The sequence below is a fragment of the Pleurodeles waltl genome, chromosome 5 (assembly GCF_031143425.1).
Source record: "Pleurodeles waltl isolate 20211129_DDA chromosome 5, aPleWal1.hap1.20221129, whole genome shotgun sequence".
Taxonomy (NCBI): Eukaryota; Metazoa; Chordata; class Amphibia; order Caudata; family Salamandridae; genus Pleurodeles; species Pleurodeles waltl.
The window spans coordinates 1010948267-1010973202 of NC_090444.1; positions in this window are offsets into that span (position 1 = coordinate 1010948267).

Consider the following 24936-nt stretch of genomic DNA (forward strand, 5'->3'; position numbering starts at 1 on the left):
AATTAGCACACCTAGCATTCAGAATTAAGCAGGGTAAGTAAAATGGAAAATACTTTTAATGTTTTAAAATATTTCCTTAAGAAAGCTCTCCTGCAACAGTACCTTTGCCAATAAACACTGAAGACTTCTTTTGGGGACGAAACCTGCATTTATCCTGAGGTCTGATTAGGTTTGATTATTTTGAAAAGTAGTAGATGTGAGGGAGGTAATTCTGTCACACTGCAAAGTTAATACATCTATTTGCAGGTCCCTTGTGCTGCGGTCACTATTTTTAGATTACATTATTTTTGTTTCAATTCTTGTTTAGTTTAATGTTGCATTTATTATCAAGCTTCCGGACTTGGCTCTTAGATACTAGCATGAAGTTCTTGTCCTATACCGTTTGCAAGAGAAAAGAAAGGTTCATAGGCTGCGTGTGGCTCACGCTGCTGGATATAGAAAAATGTATTAGCTGTGCTGAAAATGGAGGCCTTTGTAATTTAGGGCCAGATGTAGGTAGCCTTTTGCGCCTCGCAAATGGCGAAAAACGCCGTTTGCGAGGCGCAAAAGGCCTCACGCGATGCAGAAACACATTTTGCGAGTCGGTACCAACTTGCAAAATGTGTTTCCGACTCGCAAATAGGAAGGGGTGTTCCGATGTAGAGTTGATTTGTGACCGCGAAATCGGTCGCAAATCAACTCGCAGTTACCATCCACTTGAAGTGGATGGTAACTCATTCGCAAAGGGGAAGGGGTCCCAATGGGACCCCTTCCCCTTTGTGAATGCCAAAAATATATTTTTTCAGAGCAGACAGTGGTCCTATGGAGCGACCCTTGACCCGAGGGTAGGTCGCTCCCCCCTGCTGCTGCAGCTCCACCGCAAGACCTGCTAAAACAGTAAGTACTCCCCCCGCCCAGCCCCTCGCCCAGCCCCGCGCTACTCACCTCTTTTCCTGTACCTCTGTCTTCTGCCTTCCGCTCTCTCCTCCAACCTCTCTCCGCACCTCTGCTGTCCTCTCACCCTTTGCTCTCTGCTTCTCTTCTGCAGCTCACTTGCTGCGTGTTCTGCTCTTCCTCGGCCCGCTCCTCTTCCTCACCGCATTCTCTTCCTGCTTCTTTCTTCATCCGTGCTCTTCTTTCTCCTCTGCACCCCGTCCTGCGTGTTCTTTCTTCTTCTGTGTTCTTCATCTGTTTTCTTCATCTGTGTTCTTCATCTGTGTTCTTCTTTCTCTTCTGCACCCCGACCTGCGTGTGCTTTCTTCTTTCTTCATCTGTGTTCTTCTCTGCACCCCGTCCTGCATGTTCTTTCTTCTTTCTTCATCTGTGTTCTTCTCTCCTCTTCTTCTTTACTCTTCTTCTTGACTCTTCTCTCTTCTGTTCTTGACTCTTCTCTCTTCTGTTCTTGACTCTTCTCTCTTCTCCTCTTCTGTTTCTTCCTTACTCCCCTCCACCTCTGTAACCCCCCCTCCCCTATCTTTTCTCCCCTCCCCTCTACCTGACCCCCCCACCCTCCGCTTTCCCGCCGCCACCTCCTGCTCGGCCCCGCCCCCCTGCTCCCATTTGTCGCCCCCCTCCCGCCCCCGCCCCCAGCTGACGCCTCCCCCCTCTCTTATGGCGGCCGCTGGCGCGCCAAAGCCGCGCTAAAGGTAAGCCCGTCTGCACCCGTCCACGCCTGGACCACGCCCAACGCCACGACCCCTGGCCCCCAGCACCCCCAAACCCCACAGCACCATTACGACCCCAACACCCTCCACGCCCTCAACCCGGGGCGCTCCAGTACCTGCTTCCAAGCCAACACTAAACGCACCCATAGACCCTTCGCATGCCTCACCTGCAAACTCACCTTCCACCGCGAATCCACCCCACCCGCAAGCCCACGTGCCAACAACCACCTCAAATGCATCCTGATCAACGCACGCTCCGTCCACAAGCACGCCGTTGAACTATGGGACCTCCTGGACTCCACCGCACCGGACGTCGCCTTCATCACTGAGACCTGGATGAACGCCTCTTCGGCCCCCGACATTGCCATAGCCATCCCCGACGGCTACAAGATCTCCAGGAGAGACCGCAACAACCAACGGTGGAGGAATCGCCATCGTCTTCAAGGACTCCATCAACGTCACCACCTCTACCGGAGACACCCCCCTCGCCGCCGAACACCTGCACTTCCAGATCCACACCAACCCCAGGACCACCCTCAGAGGAACTCTCATCTACAGACCCCCTGGACCACGCGCCCTCTTCAGCGCCTCTATCACTGACTTCATCTCCCCGCACGCCCTTGCCTCGCCGGACTACATCCTCCTCGGCGACCTCAACTTCCACCTGGAACAGAACAACGACCCCAACACCACCGCCCTGCTCGACAACCTCGCCAACCTCGGTCTCAAGCAACTGGTGAACACCCCCACCCACATCGCCGGACACACGCCCGACCCCATCTTATCCGCCAGCAACCATGTATCCTTCAGCCATGCCTCCGTAATACACTGGACCGACCACAGATGTGTCCACTTCACCTTCCGACGCGAGACTCGCCACCTCCGCACACAACCCATCACACGCAGACATTGGAACAAAATCCCCGCGGAACAGCTTCTCTTCACTCTCAGCGACAACCCACCCACCTTCTCCACCGACCTCAACGATGCAGCCCTCAGCCTCACGCATTGGATCACCAACTGCGCAGACAACCTCGCACCCCTCAGATGTCTCCAAAGACAGACCAACACCAGGAAACCTCTTTGGTTCACAGACACCCCCAAGGAATCTAAAAAAAACTGCCGCACCCTCAAAAAAGCCTGCCGCAAGGACCACACCGCAGAAAACATGTCTGGCCTCAAAAACGCCACCTGCGAACACCACCAACTGATCCGCACCACCAAAAGAACTTCCTTCCCAGACAGACTGGACAAGAACACCCACAACAGCAAAGAACTCTTCAACATTGTCAAAGAGCTCTCCAATCCCAACGCCAACGTCATCACGCCCTCACAAGAACTCTGCAACTCCCTCGCCACCTTCTTCCATCGTAAGATCACCGACCTACACGACAGCTTCAGACACCAGACACAGCCAACCACCACAGAACCTACAATCCCAGCCATCACCCTCAACGCCTGGACTCACATCAGCATGGAAGAGACCAAAGCTAACATGAACTCCATCCACTCCGGTGCCCCCTCGGACCCCTGCCCACACTTCATCTTCAACAAAACTGACAACATCATCGCCCCGCATCTCCAGACCATCATCAACAGCTCATTTGCTTCTGCCACCTTCCCCGAGAGCTGGAAACACGCGGAAGTCAACGCCCTACTGAAGAAACCTACGGCAGACCCCAGCGACCTGAAAAACTTCTGCCCCATCTCGCTCCTCCCCTTCCCTGCCAAAGTCATAGAGAAGACCGTCAACAAGCAACTTACCAACTTCCTTGAAGACAACAACCTACTCGACCCCTCTCAGTCCGGATTCCGAGCCAATCACAGCACAGAAACCGCCCTCATCTCAGTCACAGACAACATCAGAACTCTGATGGACAATGGAGAAACAGTGGCCCTAATCCTCCTCGACCTCTCAGCTGCCTTGGACACCGTCTGCCACCGAACCCTAATATCCCGCCTCCGCTCCACCGGTATCCAAGGACAGACCCCGGACTGGATCACCTCCTTCCTCTCCAACCGCTCCCAAAGAATCTACCTCCCACCGTTCCGCTCAGACCCCACCGAGATCATCTGCGGTGTCCCACAAGGCTCCTCGCTCAGCCCGACTCTCTTCAATGTCTACGTGAGCCCCCTCACCGACATCGTACGCAAACACAACATCAACATCACCTCCTATGCCGACGACACTCAGCTGATACTTTCCATCACCAAGGACCCCACCAGCGCCAAGACCAACCTGCAAGACGGAATGAAAGACGTCGCAGAATGGATGAAACTCAGCCGTCTGAAACTGAACTCAGACAAAACGGAAGTCCTCATCCCTGGAAACACCCCGTCCGCCTGGGATGACTCCTGGTGGCCCACGGCCCTTGGCACCGCACCAACCCCCTCAGACCATGCATGCAACCTCGGATTCATCCTGGACCCACTTCTCACCATGACCAAACAAGTCAACGCCGTTTCATCTTCCTGCTTCCTCACCCTCCGCATTCTCCGAAAGATCTTCCGTTGGATCCCCGCCAACACTAAAAAAGACTGTGACCCATGCCCTCGTCACGAGCCGCCTGGACTACGGTAACACCGTATACGCAGGAACCACCGCTAAACTCCAGAAACATCTGCAGCGAATACAAAACACCTCCGCCCGCCTCGTCCTCGACATACCCCGCAACAGCCACATCTCCGCCCACCTGAGACACCTGCACTGACTTCCCGTCAAGAAAAGGATCACCTTCCGGCTCCTCACCCAGGCACACAAAGCCCTCCACAAGAAGGGACCCGATTACCTCAACCGTCGCCTCAGCTTCTACACGCCCACCCGCCAACTTCGTTCCCCCAACCTCGCACTCGCCGCCGTCCCCCGCATCCGCCGCACCACGGCAGGTGGGAAATCCTTCTCCTACCTGGCAGCAAAGACATGGAATTCCCTCCCCACCAACCTCAGGACCACCCAGGACCACCTCGCATTCCGGAGGCAACTCAAGACCTGGCTCTTCGAGCAGCAGTAATCCCCCTAGCACCTTGAGACCCTCACGAGTGAGTTACGTGCTTTATAAATGTTGTTGATTTGATTTGATTTGCCTACAAAAAGGTTTCGGTATTTTTTCTATTTGCAGCTCGTTTTTCTTTAAGGAAAACGGGCTGCAAAGAGAAAAAAAAAATTGCTTTATTTCAAAGCAGTCACGGACATGGTGGTCTGCTGTCCCCAGCAGGCCATCACCCCTGTGAGTGCCTACACTCGCTATGGGGTCGCAAACTGCGACCCACCTCATAAATATTTATGAGGTGGGTCTTTGCGACCCCATAGCTAGTCGCAGAAGGTGCCTGAGACACCTTTCTGCATAACATTTTGCGAGGTGCAAATTGCAAGTCGCTAGTACTCGCAATTTGCATTTTACAAAATGTTTTCTTCCTACATCTGGCCCTTACTCTGGGAACAGCTTGCCATGAAGAAAGCCTAAATTGCTGCAAGAGAAGTTCTTTGAATTATCTGCTGCAGTACTTGCAATTAATTCGCACATGAATTCAAGGAGTTAGTTTTCTTATTGATACATAGCCCAGGCTGCTTGTCGTATGATATCCGTACAGGTATGGAAATGTGAAAGTCTGAGGGTTTTACTCAAAATAGTCTGAAACCTAAAAAGACACCATTTCTAACATCATTGTTGGGCTTACCTCCTAATAACAGACATCATAGATGTGGTCAGTGTAGTATATGGGACCTCAATAAAAACAGTAAATAAATCATATTCGATGAAAACATAATCAATCAAGCTGCCTTTATAAATTGCAACAGCAAAACGTTATTTGTGAAATCACTTGCTTCTGTGAGAAAACGTTTGTTGGGATGACCACATAAGAGGTTAATACTATATAATACAAAACATGTCCAGATCTACTTATTAGACACCAAATGCTCCACTGGACAGTCACTACATAGGTAAACACCCCAGACCAGATGCCTTGAAATAGACAGTTGCAACAAAGATACAAGAACATTCTAAAATGGTGACAGTGAAAGAAAGTTGCAGAATCTGAAATCACAATACACATGCGCTACGATAATTGATCTTACTGCTTTGGATAAAATACACTGATTGTTGAACTAACAATGTCACCTGAAGTACAGGAATACAGTAAATACACACACTTTATATCTGGTTGATGAGCCCTAAATTTGGAGAAACCTAAGTACATAAGTCATAAAATAAACTTAACTTTGAAGAAGTTATAAGTGGTTCATTATAATGAGTAAGGACTGAATTAACTATGCAAGTATACAAATAATAGTTATAACGTGTAATTATATGGACTAACCAAGTGGCTTGTATCTGAATTTATAATGTGATTACATTAATTGATTAACAAAATATGGAACCTAATACATAGAGGTACACATCCATATTTTATAATTTAGGAAATAGGATTGCTCCATTCAAGTTCTTGTCCTGGTCAATGTCATTGTGTGTATACACGTTTTTTTGAATAACCATGTCAGTAGAGCTCACTGTATGCAAGTATGTTACTTGAATTTTCATGAATGTCCGGATGCAGTGTCTGAAATATGCTGGTCAAACTCCAATGCATCAAACCGTAACCACAATGAACTAAGGGGGTTATTCTAACTTTGGAGGAGTGTTGATCTGTCCCAAAAGTGACGGTAAAGTGATGGATATACCACCAGCCGTATTACGAGTTCCATAGGATATAATGGACTCGTAATACGGCTGGTGGTAAATCCGTCACTTTTCCGTCACTTTTGGGACGGATTAACACCTCCTCCAAAGTTAGAATAACCCCCTAAGTGTACTAGCAATCTCGGGACCTCCAAGGTGGTGATTGCTCTGGCATATAACCTCTATTGTAATTGTCCTATGGTGTCTCAAATATTTTTAACTAGCAGCAACCAGAGCCCCACCAAGATATCTACCACATCAGTTTATGATGCGCATGCTCCCCTCTATCTGAGCATGTAAGAAATGCATGCACAGCATTCACAGATTCCCGGGTTAAATATTTCGATTCAGATAGATATAAATATAAATTTTCAATTGCTATATCGGTTGCATACCTTCAGAAACCAACCTAATCCATTTGATCACCCCACAGGGTAATTTCCCAGTCAGAACACAAGCATTAAAATGTCTTCTTACAGGTATTTGGCAATTGTTAATGTGCTTCTCTCCCTTGCTTCTAGAACTACATTTAAGAATTGAACTCTGACAAGATTGATTGACATCTATTTATGTAACAGCCACATCATTTTAATAGGTCTCTGATTTCCTGTGGTTTTCACTTGATGTAGGTGAGGCCTCGAAATGTAATAAACAAGTCTGAATGTTTATTTCAACGACGGAAGTAACACAATATAAAGCTTCATTTAGGGTTTTAAAAACAGATATATTTACTTACTTATTGAGAGTCATACTATCTGAATGTAGAGTTGGGTAATCCTTCAGAACACAGAACTCAAAAGCTAGTGTGGGAGGATAATTACAGGCGATATGTTATCACATACATGGAGTTCTTTTTAAAGGTACACTGTTGGTACTAGGTTTTTTAATGTAACTTTCAACTTGATATCCTAAATTTGTCTTACTATGTGCATTTTTTGAAGGCTGGCACCCTTCTAAATAATCTCCATAGAAGGATCTGTGAGTGAGCATATGTAACTTAAATATATTGCGATTGCATAAGAGGAAAAGGTTAAAGCTTTTGTTGGGCAAATTTGATTATAAGACTGCATTCAAAATGAAGGTTGTAGTCAGTTTTAAATGGTTGACAATAGAAGTCTGAACTTAATGTGCTAATGTCTTTAATCATGGATTTAATGTAAAGTTTACTTTTTTTGCTTTTTGATTTTGGTGGTTCAATATATAAGTCCTTGCATAAGTGTCTATAAACTATAAAAGGGTTGAAACGTGTCCACATTTCTCAGAGGTTATATACCTAAAAGATAGAAGTGGAATAATAATATCGGTGTTTCAAACAGGGGAAAAGAAAGTTCTCAGTCCTATAACAAAGATTCTCATGATAGCAATTAATGCATAGTGGAAAAATGATCATTGTGCTTAAAAACAAAATAAAAGTACTGTGTAATTACTCAGGAGTCTTTTGATCGATTATGGTTTATAAGCAGGGCAGATTTGTAATTCTGGGCCTGATTTTAACCTTGGCGGACGGCGGAGGCCGTCCGCCAAGGTTCCGCCGCCAAATGACCGCACCGCGGTCACAAGACCGCGGCGGCCATTCTAACATTTCCTCTGGGCCGGCGGACGCTCTCCAAAAGAGCGCCCGCCGGCCCAGAGGAAATGCCCCTGCAACGAGGACGCCGGCTCAGAATTGAGCCGGCGTAGTTGCAGGGGTGCGACGGGTGCAGTTTGCACCCGTCGTGTATTTCAGTGTCTGCATGGCAGACACTGAAATACTTTGCGGGGCCCTCTTACGGGGGCCCCTGCAGTGCCCATGCCATGGGCACTGCAGGGGCCCCCAGGGGCCCCGTGGCACCCCCTACCGCCATCCTGTTCCTGGCGGGAGACCCGCCAGGAACAGGATGGCGGTAGGGGGTGTCAGAATCCCCATGGCTGCGGAGCGCGCTCCGCAGCCATGGAGGATTCCCCCGAGCAGCGGAAAGTCGGCGGGAGACCGCCGACTTTCCGCTTCTGACCGCGGCTGAACCGCCGCGGTCAGAATGCTCGTGGGAGCACCGCCAGCCTGTTGGCGGTGCTCCCGTGGTCGGTGGCCCTGGCGGCCTCCGGCCGCCAGGGTCAGAATGACCCCCTCTGTCTTTTTTCACGAAAATATTTTCTCAATAAATATTGATTGATTTAGCTGCATACAAGAGTCCTTGCTGATATGCAATACGAGGTCCTTGGTGTAATACAATTGAAAGAAAAATACATTGAGTGAAAAGGCATTATGGAATATGTCAAATAGGAGAGTTCCTAGTTTCTTGAGTAGAGAGTTCGGAATCTATCTTCAGATAATAGCACTCTATGACCCATAATTAAGAAAAGGTGATGCATCAGAGCTGATGCACCACTTTTTCTGCACCCCCCCTTACCAGCACTTAACGACACAATGGTTGCACTATATTTATACAATGGTACACCATGCTGATCTTTACTACAATAACGTCAAAACTTTTGATGCTACTGTGGTGCTATGCTACACCTGCATCAAAGATTTTGATGCTAGTGTAGCAAAGTGCTGGAATGCCCATAGGTTTCTATGGGAGCATTATTTTAAAGCTTGCTCTGAGCAGGCATTAACAATTATGCCAAAAATGGTGCAGTAAAATTCGTTAAATTTCACTGTGCCATTTTTTCGGGCCTCCTCGCACTGGAATGCCCCCCTTGCATACATTATGCCTGGTGCAAGCATAATGTGCCCCAAGGGTTTACAAGGTCCACTCTGTAAGTATTGCATGGGGAATAAGCCACTATAGCGCCACCTTTATGTGAGAAAAAATAACGCCATGGCAGCGTGAGGTGGCACTTGGGTAACAGAAAAATGATTTGGCCCCTCTGGCGGGAGGATATGAATTAACCTCCATGACAGTGGTTGTACCATAAAGAACTTTTACTGCACATATTTAAAATTGGAGTATTGGTTTCATTAATGCTCCCTCTTCAATTTATTTCCATCATAATCTCTCAGGTGAAACCTGCCAAGATTTTCTAGGGAGTATTACTTGGTGCTTGACCATGGAAATGGGTCCACAGGTTCCCTAATGCCTGCTCTGACCCAGGCATTAAATAAGAATGCTAAGCAGGCTTAGTCCATTAATTAGGCCCGCCTCCCACCTGTGGATCATTTTTGCATGGGAGGATAAAGAAGGCGCTAGGGGCTTTGAGTACATTTTTGGACGGGAACGCCAACCTTGCATCTCATTGATGCAAAGTGGTTTCATGCATCCACAAAACGACTTTAACTCCAATATTTTGATACTAGATGGGTCTAGTGTCAAAATATAAATATGGAGTTAAGTTTGAGCTGAATTTGCGTAAAAAAATGACGCAAATTCAGTGCAAACAGAGTATAAAAATGCCCCTTAGTGTAGTAAGCACAGAAGTCTGCAAGTTATCCCCATTTTCTGAGTGAAAATTTGGACTAGGAGACATTTATAACAAACCTGTAAACACTGCAGTCGAGGATATTGATATTTACTGGCTATTTACCCCACCTGGGCCACTCGTAATCATAGCCTTAGTGCAGCTACTAGGAATGCCCACAAGTCTTTCTCTGACCTCTTTCCCAGTCTGGAGAACATAGTTTAAGACTTGTTACAAAGTAAAGTAGCTTTCACAAAAGTCAAAGATAAGTGGGTAAAAATAGGGAAATGGTTGCTGCTTGTTATGTATCAAATAATATATGGAAACATTTTCAGACAACAGTGAATAGTAGAATTGATCACAGGTGACATGGATTAATCACAGTGTCTAAATCAAAGCTTTGATGAAAAATGTTATTGCTATTTCATATATGTAAGAGGCATAGCAATGAATAATACATTACATGGTAGGCCCAGGTTGTTATGTGTATACATTTTCTCATATTGAGGGAAGAGCTTTTGTCGGTGTGTACACATGCTTGTTTGAATCATTTGTGTTACTATGATTTTGTGTTTCTAGATGTAGCTGAAGAAAGGATCTACTTAACATAAAAATAACTTAAGCAAAGGCAAGAAGAACTTTTTAACCCAGAAGGTCCTTTGTTCATTTAATGTATACAGTATGCATCAGTTATGGCTTTGCGTTATCGTCCTATAGATTCATGCAACACCACAATCTAAAGATATGTGACATCAATTGTGTTAACAATGTTTTCTTTAAATATTCTCTGAGTTACCAACACACATCTCTTTCAGCACTGTCTCATATTTGGTTTCTGGACACTGTGTTTGAGTCTCAAACAAATTTGGATATCTGTACCCGCATGTTTGCTAACTCACATGCAGGGGTGGCTTCTCTGCAATGGCAAAGGAGTGGTCCCACACCAGCTAAGAGCCAGCAGTTGAAAAATAAAACAGTATTTTATAATCGTTTGATTTTTCAACTGCTGGCTGAGCCAGTATGTGAAGGGAGAGGGGGGCAGGGCCATGGGAAGGGGGAGGAGGAGGAATAGAGTGCACTTAAGTGCCCATGTCATTTTTGCCAGCTGTTTTAGTCTGGCCATAGTGACATGTGCACTAAGGTTTCTCCAACCCGGCTGTGTTGCACAGCCGGGTTGGAGAAACAACACAAACTCCCATGCACTGTCTGAGCGGCAGACCGAGCTGCCCAGACCAATCCTGGCGCTGCTCTGATGTGAGGTATATCATGAGAGCAGTGCCAGGATTTGGGGAGCCTATGCTGATGTCTCAGGGATTCTTGGGACAACATCAGGAGAGAAGAGGAGCAAGTCCCCCTTACCCTGCTAGAGATTTGTGGTGACCGTCGCTGCTCACATGGGTACAGATTTCTGTGTTTCAGAATTTCATAAACCTTTCCAAGAGGATCTCCAAAAACTTGTGAAAGTCACAAGTTTCTATTAGTTCTGAAACATAATGATGCATTTATAACTGCATTCATGAGAAAGGCATTCTACATGCACAATTTTACATAGAATGCACATCATCATCCGCAATTGCTTTGCATGTGGGGAATGCCACATTTTATTTATTTTTTCAAACACAGTGACTATATTTTACCGCAAGGAGTACCTCTTCTACTGCACTCCACCAATATTAGGGTTTAGCCCATTCCTATCCTGCCCTCTTGACAGGAGTAAATCTAGATCAATTTCTGAAGTGGGAATGAGCCATAATGTAAAAACTCAAATATCTGTGGATGTTCCCAAACTCTTCAGATCATATCTGCCTAGGAATGCACAGTCCTCCCATCTGGAACGATACTTACACATGCATGATATTACACCACCATAGTGTAACATTATACACATGCAAATAATTTTGTTGTAAATACAGCTTCTATGAATTCCAAAGCAATATTTGTACAACTAAAACAAGGTAGAACTTACAGGGAATATGGTGTTGAGAATAAGGACCCCTGTTTGATGTTCTGGCAGAGTTCATTGTACTTGTCATTTAAATGTTAAACGTTCTAATACGTGCCATGTTAGTGCACGTTTCCTCATATCTAAACATTTTAAACTGATTTAAATGTCTAACTGATGTTAGCTGAGGGAGAAGCCATACGTGGTTTCCAAACATAGGGCCTCATTCCGAGTTTGGCGGTTGGACCGCCAGACCTCCATGTTGGTGGTCTGAAAAAGAGCGCCATGTTGGCGGTCATATAGTCCTCCCTATTACAAGTTACACAGCAAAGGACAGCCAACAAAAAAGGCAGACCGCAGAGCAGTGCGGAGGCCTAGAAATAGGTGGTCTGTCCTCCAATACTAACAGCACAGTCACCACTGACTGTATTACAAGTGCAAAGTTGCTGTGGTGGACACCCATGGCAGTCAGCCAATGGCGCTCAAAACCACAGTGGTCCGCGGTCACCAAACTAATATCAATGGCACATTGGATGAGTTTGAAAACAACACAGCTGACACACATTGCCACACTGGACACACCTGTAAAGGACACTATGAAACACAAACCTGCACACACCAAAAAACCTTTGAATTTTCACAGCAAGACCCTGCAAGGAAGAGCGAATTTTCTAATCCACACACCATAAAATAGGCACTTCTTTTTTCAATATCCCATACAACATCCTGAGCACAATTCACTCCATTCACACCCTATTGCACTAACCCTGTTTAGTAAGTCACTTTCAACATTTTTAATTAAAAAAAAATTCCCAGCATGTCACATTCAAAAACTTTTTGTTTTTCAGAAGATGAGTTGTGAGTCACGGTGGATGAAATCATAGGAGTAGAGCCACAATTGTCTGGAGCACATGTCCAGCACACTCCTCTCAGTAGAAAAATGGAAATGTGGGACAGGATAGTTGACGGAGTGAATGCTGTAGGAACCACCCTGCGCACAAGGGAGGACATTAGGAAGAGGCAAAGTCCATTCCCTGGTCTCTAGACACCAGCTGCGTGCCAAGAAGACTGGCGGTGGCCCTCCCAGTTCCCCATTACAACTCTTCCCCTGGGAGGAGAAGGTCTTGGCCATCCTGCATCCTGAGGGCTTCACAGGAATACCTGGGGGAGTGGAGTCTAGTAAGTTACCACACCAAAAGTGTCACAAAAATGCTATGTCATACCTTCCCATAGCTCCCCTTTTGCCACATCTACTGTCACTCCACTCACCAGCCCAGTTTCACCTGTACAAAGACTTGTGCTTGTGAACTCCCAATTGAAGTGTACTCCCCTGGGGGAGAGCATTTGTCAAGTGTTTGTAGTACAGGAAGTGCCATGACTACAACTCCCAGGAAGCACTGTTTCTGTTCCTCAAACCACCAACCGAGGGTTCCCTTCTCCAAATACCCTTGTTTGTCAACTCATAAATGAAGCATACTCACTTGGGAGAGTACCCTGGTCTAACTGTTGGGAAGTAGAGGGAGTGACATGACTACAACTACCAGGAGGCGCTGTTACTGTTGCTCAAACCACCAGCCCAGGATTTCCTTCTCCAAATCCCCTTGTTCGCCGACTCACAAATTAAGTGTACTCACCTGAAATTATACCATGGCTAACTGATGAGAAGGAGAGGAAGTAAGATGATTGTAAAGCCCAGTAGCCCCTGTTTCTCCAAAACCAAACACCAGCCCTTATACCCCTGTTTGTCATCTCTCTAATGCCCTTCAATCAGCAGAGAGAATAACATTTCTCAAATGTGGGAAGGTAGAGGGAGTGGCCTGACTGCAAAGCCCAGTAGGCACTGTTACTCCAAGTCCAAATCCCCTTCCCAGTGTATTCGTCTCCAAATATCCTTGTTTGTTAACTCCCAAAATAAGTGTACTCACCCTGGACGAGGGGGGTTAACATGTGTATAATGTGTGTAGTACAGGGACTAACATGACTGCAACCCCCAGGAGGCACTGTTTTAATAACTCCAACCACCACCAGAGTGTCCTCTTCTTCAAATACTCCCGTTTGTCAACTTACAAATGAAGTGTACTCACCTGAGGGGACAACACATGGATGGTGTGTGTAGTAAAGGGACTGACATGAATGCAAACTCCCAAGAAGCTCTGATACTGTTACTGCATACACCAGCACAGTTTCCTTCTCTGAAAATACCCTTGTTTGATAACTCAGAAATTAAGTTTATTCACCTGGCAGGATGACATACGTATAGTGTGTGTAGTAAAGAGAGCGACCTGAATGCAAAGCACAATTGACCCTGTTCCAGTGACTCCAAACATCAGCATGGTGTTCCCTTGTACGAAGAAACCTGTTTAGCAACTCACAAATTAAGTTTACTCACCTGGGGGATGACACTGGTGAAGTGTGTGAAGTAGATTAAATAACCTGACTGCACCGCACAGGAAGCACTGTTTCTCTGACTGCAAACACCAGAACAGTGTGCATTTGCTCAAAGAGCCCAGTTGCGCAAATCACAATGCAGGTTTACTCTGATGTGAGGATACCATTTGTTAAGAGTGTGTAGTAGAGGGAGTGACCTGACTGCTAAGGTCAGGAGGCTCTATATCTCTCACTCCAGACACATGCCCACAGTCCATATGCCCAAATAGTTATGTCTGTGAAAAAATCCAATTGAAGTTCACTCACCTGGGAGGATCCCATATGAAAAATGGTGGGAAGTAGAAGGAGTGACCAGAATGCAAAGCCCATTTGGCCCTGTTTCCCAAACTCCAACAACAAAGGCAGTTTCACTTACCCAAATCTATCTAGTCGAGAAATCACAAATTAACTCTACACACCTGAGAGGATGAAATTTGTCAAGTGTGTGCAGTAGAGACAGTGACATGACTTGAACCCCTCAGAGGCACTGTTTCCCAACTCAAAACACCACACCAGTGGTCACTGGATCAAATCCCCTTGCCTGCTAAGTCAGCTTTGAGGTTTACTTATCTGGGAGTGACCAGGATATAGATCATGCCCAGCTCTCAGATGTGCCTGGCTACCTAGCTCCATCTTGACCTGCTAACCCAAGATGAAACTATTGAGGAAAAAAAGGACAGCTTACCCAGTGTGTAAAACAATGATTCCAAAGGCATCAGAGATGCATCAGAGGAATTTTATTAGCAGCAGACACGTTCACAATGCTTTACCACACAATGGTGGTCATTCTGACCCTGGCGGTCTTTGACCGCCAGGGCGGAGGACCGCGGGAGCACCGCCGACAGGCCGGCGGTGCTCCAATGGGGATTCCGACCGCGGCGGTAAAGCCGCGGTCGGACCGGCACCACTGGCGGGGTCCCGCCAGTGTACCGCCGCCCCATTGAATCCTCCGCGGCGGCGCAGCTTGCTGCACCGCCGCGGGGATTCCGACCCCCCCTACCGCCATCCAGATCCCGGCGGTCGGACCGCCGAGATCCGGATGGCGGTAGGGGGGGTCGCGGGGCCCCTGGGGGCCCCTGCAGCATTGCAGGGGCCCCCGTAAGAGGGCCCCTACATGTATTTCACTGTCTGCTGCGCAGACAGTGAAATACGCGACGGGTGCAACTGCACCCGTCGCACAGCTTCCACTCCGCCGGCTCGATTCCGAGCCGGCTTCATCGTGGAAGCCTCTTTCCCGCTGGGTTGGCTGGCGGTCTGAAGGCGACCGCCCGCCAGCCCAGCGGGAAAGTCAGAATTACCGCCGCGGTCTTTCGACCGCGGAACGGTAACCTGACGGCGGGACTTTGGCGGGCGGCCTCCGCCGCCCGCCAAGGTCAGAATGAGGGCCAATGACTCCTGTCACTTATGCTACATACTCCTGGGTTTGCTTGCATCACATTCAACTAGGCATTTCTGAATAAATAGACATGGCAACCAAAGCACATTACAGCTGCAAATAACACAAGAGTCACATGTGACCCCCATGGTTTTCTACACATGTGTTTACAATATGTATATGGGCCAAACTCAAAGATGTACCACACAATTGCCCCTCGAAATGTGATTGAATAGCCCTACTGCTAAAATGACCGCTGGTGAGGGTGGACTGTGCACCACTGCTAATGCCATCTGTGCCCTGCAACATACTACAATGGTGTTTGAGTAGAAGGACTTACATGTCAAGACAAGAGAAGCATGTTTGTAAGGTCAAAAATAAATGTTCGAAGGTGTGACGCAGTATATGAAGCCCATTTCAGCGTTTGAAGCAACCAAAATTGCAGCTGCCTGACCCACCCCACTGGACATTAGGGACCGTCCGTGACCACCGGTGAAAGTCGTCACGGCAGGAGGCAGTTGCAACTGCAGCGGACACACCAGCAGTGATGATGCGTCCTAAACAACGCAGATGTTTCCCACACAAGCGGAACAACGCTTTCCTAAACAATGACGCATGCAGGGTTAAGGCAGAGAAAAGCAAAGAACTGTCTAGTGGATTGTGAGAAGAAACAATGAGGTAAGTGGGGCTGGGGCAGGGTTTTTGGGGGTAGTTTTTAGGGGTGGGGTAGATTTAGGACTCAGGGTGTGTGGGGTGGTTTATTTGTTAGGGGCGAGTTGGGGGAGTTGGGGAAGTTTATTTTTTATGGCTTAGGGTGGGTGATTGTTTAGGTAGTTTATTTTTGGGGGTGGATAATTTATTTTTTAGGGGCGGGAAAGGTTTAAGGAAGGGCGGGAGAAGGTCAGAGAGGAGAGGAGGATCAGAAGAGGACACGGTGGGGTAATTCAGGCAGAGGCATGGTTTGGGACAGTTTGTAGCGGTGGCAGCGGGTGGGTGGGTTGTGGGTAGTTTATTTATTAGCAGCAGTGTTAGCAGCAGGGTGGGGGCTTCAGGGTAGTTTATTTTTAAGGGCTTAGGGTGGGTGAGGGGGTCAGGGTAGTTTATTTATTAGGGGGAAAGAAGGTTTTAGGGCTCTGGGAGGGTGGGGAGTGTCAGGGTAGTTTATTTTTTAGGGGTAGGGGTGAGGGGGCCAGTATAGTTTTTTGTAGGGCTAAGAGGTTGCTTTAGTTATTATGGGTGGGGAAGGTTTTAGAGCTCAGGGCAGGTGGGGGTGTCAGGGTAGTTTATTCTTATGGGGCAGGGGTGGGCGGTTGCTGTAGTTTATTTTTTAGGGCTTAGGGTGGGTGGTGGGTCGGGGTAGTTTAGTTTTTAGGGGTGGGGGAGATTTTAGGGGTCAGAGCAGGTGAGGGGTTTGGGGTAGTTTTTAAATGTAAACAGGGGCCAGGGTGGTGGTTTTTAGGAGTGGGGGTAGATTTCGGCCTCAGTTCGGGTGAGAGTGGGCTGGTGTAATGTTTTAGGTAAAGAGGCAATAGTATGACACAACCACACATGCAGTTTCCACATATGCCTTTATTAAGCATGCTCCTACAACAACATTTGTTGTAAAGGTATGCATGGTAAAGTCTAGCGTGGAAATTACGCATCGTGTTTGCAACCGCGTGATTAAAGCATATGTGGTTCTGGCATGCGTGGTTGTGTCATACAACCGGACATGACTACCACGATCTGCAGATTCATTCACTTGACTCCTGACACTGCTATCAGCAAGACCTCCACAGCCTGAGTTGCTGTGTACTGCCTCTGGAAGTAATCATGCCATGTCCAGTAGTTGATAGGGCCCCTTTCTTCTCTTCAGAGAAGCTGGAGAGGCTAGTGACAGAGGTCCTACCTCTGTATGTTCTTCAAAATATTAGTGGGAGTAGTGCGGAAAAATAAGGGTAGGGGCTTGTCCTCCTACAGAAGCCCTGTCATAACCTTCAAGGTTAACTCTTCAAAAGAACCTGGAAACTGCTTAGTTTCCTATGAAAACCCTCACCCGACTAGGATTACCCCTTGGTGGCATGCTTCATCATCGGCTCCATCCCGTTCCACTGTGGATCGAGGTCTGCTGCGATCAATGGAGTCAATGGGAGCATTTATTATGTAATCCATTATGATGGTATATGAATAGGAGTGAGGTGTCATAAAAAAGCTAAAAATACCTGCCTCCTAGGAGAACCAATGATTTAATACCTATTCTAGTTGCAGTATTATTAAAAGTGGGGTGAGTGGAAAGGAAGGGTGCTATCTACCTACCTTTCCAATATGAAGTCCAAAGTTTCAAGCCTACCACTAGGTTTTTCATCAGGATCACGAGTGACTCCCTGGTGCCCCTTCTTCAATAAATGAAAGTGCCACTACACACCTAGGCCCTCATTCCAACCCTGGCGGTCATAGACCGCCAGGGTGGCTGTCCACGGAAGCACTGCCAACAGGCTGGCGGTGCTTCATTTGGTATTCCGACCGCGGCTGTACAGCCGCGGTCGCCCAGCCGGGTCTGGCGGGTTCTTGCCGGATTAGCCCTGGCTGGGAGAATCCTCCATGGCGGCGCTGCAAGCTGCGCCGCCATGGGGATTCCGACCCCCTTCCCGCCAGCCTGTTTCTGGCGGTTTTCACCGCCAGAAACAGAATGGCGGGAACGGGTGTCCTAGGGCCCCTGGGGGCCCCAGTATGCTTTTCACTGTCTGCTTATCAGACAGTGAAAAGCGCGACGGGTGCAACTGCACCCGTCGCACACCTGCAACACCGCCGGCTCCATTCGGAGCCGGCTTCTGTGTTGCAGGCCCTTTCCAGCTAGGCCGGCGGGCGCTCCCTTGGCGGGCGCCCGCCGGCCCAGCAGGAAAGTCAGAATGGCCTCCGCGGTCTTTTGACCGCGGAGCGGCCAATCGGCGGTTCAAGTTTGGCGGGCGGCAACCGCCGCCCGCCAAACTTGGAATGACCCCCCTAATGTGTTAATATGGAAAGAATTCTGCAAATACTTATAGGCGGGTTTTGGCATATTTCCTGTAGTACATATAAGGAGAGTTAGCCTGCCCATGGAAGTGTTTTCAATGCCTACATGTAAAAATTGTTCTTCCCATTTACATATCTCACCCTCAAATGTGAAATTCATTCATGAGAGAAAAGATAAGCGAGAGTGAGAGCACTCAATGATGCCTGGGCTGCCAAAGTCATACAACACAGAACAACACGACACATAAATAATGTGGACACTTAACATAATATCAGATTCTAGATACGAGTATAATGGATCCTCTGGTGGAGGGTGGGCTTGTAGTCATACTCTGTAATGGTGAAACAGTAAAGTTATGGGCTAACACTGTTACCAAAAATGTGTCCCCATCACATTAAAAAAATAATCGTATTGACTACTCCAAATCTCCACTCCTGCATTCAAATCTGTAGTTTTCCTACCCGGGGTCCCAATGTTAGCTTGTGCATTAGTCTCATTGTTGCAATAAAAGGCTATGATGCATGCTACGAGACGCTCGGTCTGGGTCCTCACAGTAGCAAGTGGGAAGTTGACCATTGCCTCCCAAAAATGGCGATATCTATTGGAAAACAGAGTGTCTTCCCTGTAGGACCCCTAGTAAACCAGGCGGCTGTCGCATCGCCTGTTGAAAAATGTGAGATGTTTGCACATGATGACATTTAATGTTGAAATTGGCCAATTAATACCAAGGGTGTGCTGGGGACAGTATTCATGGTGACAATTGTACTTAGGTAGGCCTCTTAATGAGCAGTGAAAACACAGAGATCCTTCTGTGTAAAGATTAATAGCATGCCCTGTTAGATGCCACGTTAGTGTATAGGGCTCACAGTGACAGATGTGTATGCAAACCCTCATAATGAGTAACGTAAACACCCAGATCCCTCTGTGTGGAGATCAACATGGTAGCATATTAGTGCACAGGGCATGCTGGGGACATGATTCAAGAAATGGATGAATAAATAAGCCCTTATAATAAGAAATGGAAACACAGAGATCCCTGTGTGTAGAGATTAACGGGGTTGCATATGTGGGGATACATGAAGCTGTCTTCACCCTTATGGATTTACTTGGCCCCAAGGAATGTAATCATTCAGCCCTTTAATATTTGTTGCCAGTTTGTAAACCCACTGTTGTTCCATGTTGAACAATCTTGATTCACAGTTAGAATCTCCCCTCAGATGTTCCAGAATGACCCAGAATTGTACTGTGTGCCCCTTCTCTGAAAAAATGGGCTGGCATTTTTTTAGTGGTCTGTCTGTCAAAAGAAAGGATTATGGGGAGCCATCACCTGGAAGGTGCGGACCCTCAGGGCCCACAGCCAGCAGAGTGCCCACTGCAGGGAAAGGTGGGAAAGCCTGAGACACTGGGCCCGGATGATTGCTGAGGTCCAGCTGGCGATGTGCTCCAATGTGGGTGAGGTGCCCATTGGACCATGTTCCCTCTAATGGCTCCCATTCTGGCGGTGGCCTATCCAGAGTTTGATGGGCATTTGAGGGCAGCACAGCAGCCACAAGGGGTGAGTACAGGGCATATTCCTGCCTGTCACATTGCTAAGTGAATGAGGTAGGTTCTGACAGCTCTCCTTGGACGAGCCATGTGACATACAGTAGATGATTGATTGTTTGTGTAGACATGTCATGTGGTGCATTGTGGTGCGGCTCGCGCTTCTCGTGGATCGAATGTTATTGATCAATAGTCAATCCACCTTTAACTAAGAATGTGAGGGAAGGGAATGTTCGGGGGTTGGCGGTTGAAGGAAGGATCATCCTGGACATCGCTCCTGTAAGGACCCGAGTTTATAACGTTCTTTTTGAAATAATCAAATAAAGAAGAATATGCTCACCACCCGATCTCTGTCTTAAATATGGCGACGAGGCAGGCAGGAGCGATGTTGCGTTGATGACATGCTTATTTCCAGTTGCTTGAAGTGCGTCGGCCCGTTCGGATCCTTCATGCGAAGTTCGTCATTTTCTTGATCCTGCTGCAGTCAAGTAAGACGGGTGAGAGCTCAACTATATTGAAATACTGTAGGTGGTGTATGGAATTCTGGGTTATAGTAAGCCCGAATTCCTTTAGAAAAGACTGAAATTCACGGCGGCCATATTGAAGGATTGGGAACTTCAACAAGCATTGAATTATGGGTAACAATGTGCCCAAATTCCTCTTGAAAGAACGTGCGTGGTTTTCGGCGGACATTTTAGAGGATCCTTCGTCTGGGAAGCACTGCTTTTGATATAATTGGAATTGAACCACAGAGGTAGGCACACCTTCCTGATTATCAGTCAGAGGATTGCAGGAACACGCCTTTCTGCCACATTTATAAATGAACTACGGTGATGGGCACACCTTTGTGCTTATCATTCAAATAATTTCTAGGATCACCAGTGATAAGCACACCTTTCTGCCACATTTATAAATGAACTACGGTGATGGGCACACCTTTGTGCTTATCATTCAAATAATTTCTAGGATCACCGGTGATAAGCACACCTTCCTTTTGGTCTGTTTTTTTGTTTTAGTTACGTTCATATTTATATTTATATTGAGCATATATATTTTTTGGGGGGGGTGAATTTGTGGAAGTTGTGGTTTCTGGTACTAGAATTGTAGTAGTTTTTTTTTGGCTTGTTAAAACATACATCTCTGTTAAGTGTGTGAAATGTCTAGTATCCAACCTCCACCATTTTTGTAAATGAACCTGGAGACCCTCCCATTCAGTGGAAATTGGAGTTAGACTTATTTGAAGCGTATGTTGATGTATTAGAAGAAGGTGAATGCTCGCCTGAAAGACATTTGTCTCTGCTCAAACCTCGTTGGTTTGAGGGAATAAAAAAATTTGCCACCAGTGAAAAATGTGAATGCAGATGATGCATATAAGTGTGTGTTGAAACAGTTACAGGAGAGGTACGGTAGAAAGATCAATGTGGTTATGTAGAGATACAAGTTTTATTCCTGGGAACAGAAAGTAGATGAATCCATTGACCAGTACATGGCAGTGTTAAGAGGTCTTGCAGTTACTTGTGCGTTTGATCACTTGACTTATGACCAAGTTTTAAGAGATCAATTGTTGATTAAAACTATACTTAAAAAAATACAAGAGAAACTATGGTCTTCAGGAGAATTATCTTTGAAAACAGCTATTAAAGTGGCAAGGGGTATCGAGATGACAGAGAGTTGCATACAAATTATGAGGAATGAAGTCAAAGATGGTGGTACTGTGGCCCGTATTTATACTCCGTTTGCGCCGAATTAGCGTAGTTTTTTTCGACGCAAATTCGGCGCAAAACTAACGCCATATTTATACTTTGGCGTTAGACGCGTCTAGCGCCAAAGTATTGGCAAATAGCGTCATTTTTTTGCGTGAACGCCTTCCTTGCGTTAATGAGATGCAAGGAAGGCGTTCCCGTCTAAAAAAATGGCGGCGACGCAAATGCGTCGTATTTATACTCCCGGGCAAAAATCACGCCCGGGAGTTGGCGGGTCAAAAAACCCCGCATTTGCGCCACTATTTAACGCCTGGGTCAGGGTAGGCGTTAAGGGGCCTGTGGGCTCAAAATGAGCCCACAGGTGCCCTCCCCTGCCCCCAGGGACCCCCCCTGCCACCCCTGCCCACCCCAGGAGGACACCCAAGGATGGAGGGACCCACCCCAGGGACATTCAGGTAAGTTCAGGTAAGTATAATTTTTTATATTTTTTTATTTTTTTTGGGTGGCATAGGGGGGCCTTATTTGTGCCCCCCTACATGCCACTATGCCCAATGACCATGCCCAGGGGACACAAGTCCCCTGGGCATGGCCATTGGGCAAGGGGGCATGACTCCTGTCTTTACTAAGACAGGAGTCATGAAATGGCGTCTGGGCGTCGTAAAAAAATGGCGCAAATCGGGTTGAGGCGATTTTTTTGCATCAACCTGACTTGCCCCATTTTAAGACGCCCTAACGTCATTTTTTCCCAACGCCGGCGCTGCCTGGTCTACGTGTTTTTTTTCCACGCACACCAGGCAGCGCCGGTCTGCTTGCGCCGGCTAACGCCATTCCATAAATACGGCGCCCGCATGGCGCTTCAGAATGGCGTTAGACGGCGCTAAATTTTTTGACGCTAAACTGCGTTAGCGCAGTTTAGCGTCAAAAAGTATAAATATGGGCCTGTGTGTAATGTGACTGGTGATAAGGATGATAAGGATAAGAAAAAGAAAGGTATTACACGGGTTATTGGTGGATCTAACAAAAATAGTGTGAGTAACAATATCAAGTTGTGTTTCAGATGTTGTGCTAGTACACATTTTGCAAATTTTAGTGGATGTCCTGCTATTGGGAAAGTTTGCAGTATTTGTAAAAAAAGGGACATTTTATACGCGTCTGTAAGAGTTCAGGGAGAACTGTGAGTTGTGTTGTGGAGAGTGTGGATGATGGGATTGAAGAAGGCATGCAGAACATGGTGTTAAGTATTCAGAGTGGTAATGTTAAGGAGAAAAGTCATCGATTCCCAAGGTGTTGCTTGAGTATTGATGGTGTTCTAGTGGAAGCTATGGTAGACTTGTGTGCGTGGTACACCATTATGGGGAAATCATTATTTAATCAGTTATGGCCCGGGAGGGAATTACAAAATACTAGATTAAGCCCATGTAGTTATTCTGGACATAATATTGGGATTGTGGGGAAAATGCACGCAGTGATTGAATTTGGAAACAAAAGGTGTTCAGGAGAGATTCTCATAGCTGAGAGTGGCGTGACAATTTTAGGTTGGCCACATACGTGTGAATTAGGATTAAATGTAGATCCTAATACTAATCCACCAGTGTACACAGTGAGCGAGGAAGGGTTGTTGCAGAATGATTTGTACAAAGACTTACAAAATATGTTTCCAACAGTCTTTATGTTGGAAAACATGAAAGATTTCCAACGCACTATTGTGTTAAAGGAGAATGCTGTACCAGTGAGGCAAAGGTTAAGAAATGTTCCCTTTAATTATAGAGAGAAAGTAAAAGAAATGTTACAGGATTTGTGTAATAAGGATATTATTGAACCCACAGAGTGTTCAGATTGGGTCTCTCCTATTATAATTTCAGTGAAGTCTAATGGGGACTGTTACAGTGGGCTAGGTGATAAGAAGGACTCTAAGGCTTGAGTGGGTGAAAGTGGTAATTTATTTATAGTCTCTAATATTATCAACAGTGCAAGTTGGGGTGTCCTTTGTCCTGTAAAGTGTCTCTCCTTTCTTTTCTTCCCAGCTTCCCTCTTGACCGGCGAAGATCCTCCGTCGAACTCCCAGACGCACTGGAAAAGGAACGAAAGGGAAGGTAAGTCAGGGCATGTAGTTAAACAGACCGTAAGAATGAGATAGTGTGTACAATCACCCTTTTTGTGTCTTGCCGTGAAGGATAACTTTGAGTTTTAAGGGCTCTTTAGGGTACTCCTACAACCAAAATTAGAGTGGGTTTTAATGTCCCTTTCTTTGTTTCTCCTGTCACTTCCCTGCCCCCTCCCAGCTGCTCCCCTCTCCAACCCCATCTGCACTGTCCCTACCCTCTCCCCTCTTGCCGCAGTTCTCCCGTTTTATCTGTATGTTGTCCTTTAAAAAGGACCGTACCTTGTTCAGCCACCCCCCTCCGGGGACGTGGCGGTCTCTGAACGTGTCCTCGGTCCTTTCCTTTTCCTTGGGATCCGCTGCCTCTCTGGGAACGCCGGGGTTCCCAGATCTTCGGTTTTCGTTCTTTTGCTCGCCATCTCTCCAGGCTCCTCCGCGTCCTGCTCCTCGGCCCCTCCTTCTAGTCCGTCCTCTCTATTTAGTTTGTCCGGAACCCGGATATCCGGGTTCATGGGGCAGGTGTCGGCCTCCTTGTTGCCACGACAACGGGGGGCGCTATCCTTGCCAGCGCGGGAACAGCGCCAATCAGTGGTGTCCAGAGCCAGGTTGGAAGACAACCGGCTACAGGGACCTTAGGCTGTGTGTGGACTTGTGAGCTCTGAATGATGCAATTTGGGTAGATGCTTTCCCATTACCTAATTTGCAGGAATTGATTTCCTCAATTGGAGATGCCACAGTTTTTTCAACAATTGATTTGGCTAGTGCTTACCATCAAATACATTTGAATCCTGAATCAAAGCATTGTACAACATTTATTACATCTGAAGGAATGTTTCAGTATAAAAGGATGCTATTTGGATTAGCCAGCGCATCTGCAGTTTTCTAAAGGGAGTTATCCAAAATACTTTCGGATGTAAAGGGTGCAAAGGTGTTCCAGGGCAACATATTAGTATATGGAAAGGATAACATTGAGCATGACAATAACTTAAAGGTGGTTCTGCAGGCACTAAAGGATTTTGGATTAACTGTTAAGGAACAAAAATGTAAATTTGGTGAGAGTCACCAAGAATAATTAGGCCACATTATTTCTAAGGATGGAATTTGGCCTAAGATTAGCCACATGAAGGCAATTCGTGAAGCTCCGGAACCTACAA